General features: G+C 36.8%; 1 pseudogene; it reads right to left on the bottom strand.

The window, feature by feature from the left end:
* Positions 1–1,331: 1,331 nt before the first annotated feature.
* LOC104674414 lies at positions 1,332–1,915 on the bottom strand (annotated as a pseudogene).
* Positions 1,916–2,180: the final 265 nt, after the last annotated feature.

The following is a 2,180-nucleotide window of genomic DNA, read 5'->3' on the forward strand; positions in this document are numbered from 1 at the left end:
ACATGACTAGAAGTTTATCACACATTAAGCACAGTAAAATAAAGGCAAGAGTTAATCATCTTGTAGCAAAAATACTCTCTATGCAACAATTGCAAATGTCAAAGCTATTATTTAGTGGTTGATAATTGCCTGCTATAAAATATAAAACTAAGTACATTTACTGAATTGTTTTTCAATTTGAAGTTGCCCTCTGACATCCCAAATAAGGAATCCCCATAAATAAAAGCTGCAGTACAATTCACTTAGTGGTTAGTTTCAGGCCAAGCCTCCCCCCACCATTATCCTTGTTCTTCCCCACCACCCCCAAATCCTGCAGTGGCACTGTATTATTAAAAACATTAAGTACCTGGGGTTTATGCTTCACAGCAAGACATCATTTGAGTAATTTCAAATGATGTGCAGCTCCTTCATGTAAAAAAGATGTTTTTTGGTCACAATTACTTCAAAAAGTGATTATATTCAAATAATCTGACATATCATACCTTAGCAATTACAAAACCATGATTTTGACACATGAAAAATTTTAAGTTAGGCAAATGTGAAATGCTAAAAGATGTGAACAGCTGTTCTTCTCTTTAAGTTAGAGCACTGCAAAACCCAGGTAATGACTTTATTTTTTTTTCAGTAAACATAACCAGCCCATGATACAGCATACTAAATCACAAAGTACAAATCCAAGGAAGTTAATACCTTTACTAAGATACAAAACTTTGGCAAATCAATACAGTACTCTGTAATGAAACCATACTTTTGTTGGAGTCTTGTTACTTTAGTGATAATTTTCACTCCAAAAATATTTAAGTACCAAATCAAAACACTGGTTTTGAATGGTGGTTTATAGCACAGCAAGTTATTTTACACAAAATATATTATAAAACTACACAATTTGTCCTTTTAAGTGAGTTCCCTTGTACAAGCTGTTGAAGTGTACAGCAGCAGGGCAATGGGCATCTATAGGAGGTGGCTCTGCTCTGTTCTGGGGTTGGTCCAAAGTCAGGTAGAGTTCCAATATATGAAAAGCTTGAAAATTCTACCTTAAGGAGATTCAATATCAATACCAATTTCCAAGGAGTTCTTGTTGAATTTTCACAGAAAGACTGGAACCCTCAAAATCAGATAGTAATTTCAAACAACATTAATTTCAGATGATCCCTTTTATTTAGAGGTCCTGAATCCATTTTGATCAAAAATCACATAGACTTACACCAGCTTATCAAAAAAAAAAAAAAAAAAACTACCTAAAATATAGTTGTATTTTTAAAATAACAAATAAATATACAGTCAGCTTGGAGAGACCTGGGCTACCCAACATTGTCTACCAACTGTCATGATCACTTCTCTGCAAATGCTGCTGCCGCCATTGGAGTCCTTATGCTTCCTTTTGCTGAGGCTGTCAGTTCCTCAGTCTCAGCACTTAATTTATATATTGCCCATTCTATTGCTTCTCGACCTTTACTAGCATTTGAGGATATCATACTTGCCATCAGTTCTTCAAAGTAACTGCTGAGGCTAATTCTTTTCATGGTGAGAATGGCTTCTTGAGTCAAAATAGTTTATTCTGGGTCCTGAGGATGTGCTTTGTATATAAGTCTCTCATCTACTGAAACCATATTTGTAAATGAAATATTAGTAGATTTAAGTTTCATTGTTTTCTCTACAGGGTCAACTACAGAATGTTCTTGCGTTTATGTTTTCATTCTTGTTGCACCAATAAGAGACTTCACAATGGAAGGTAGTCCCCACTCTGTGCTGAGAAGTCTGTGGCTGTGTAACTTTCCAGAGGGATCTATATGTCTGTCCAACACATCAACTCCAATCACAGTTGGTTCATAGGGTTTGGGTATTTCTGCATTGCAGCTGTTGTAACAGTTTCCCACGGATGGTCAAAGACGTGCTCCAAAGTCCAGATCTTCATGGTGCTGGCGGCCTGAGTGATGTATGGGTGATGCCAGGGACAACGAGGCACAGAGGCTACACTGGCCCCTGCCCCCTGACACCCGTAAGTGTGTGTGTGTGTGTTTTTTTTTGATGGCAGAAATCTTTCTTTTGTTGTCATATTTAGCACTTCCTTAAGGACCTTATGTAAGGCAGGCTTAGTGGTAAAACATTTCCTTATTATTTGCTTGTTTGAAAAGGATTTTATTTCTCCCTTGCTTATGAAGCTTAGTTTGGCTGGATAC

The sequence above is a fragment of the Rhinopithecus roxellana genome, chromosome 6 (assembly GCF_007565055.1).
Source record: "Rhinopithecus roxellana isolate Shanxi Qingling chromosome 6, ASM756505v1, whole genome shotgun sequence".
In the NCBI taxonomy this organism is placed as follows: domain Eukaryota; kingdom Metazoa; phylum Chordata; class Mammalia; order Primates; family Cercopithecidae; genus Rhinopithecus; species Rhinopithecus roxellana.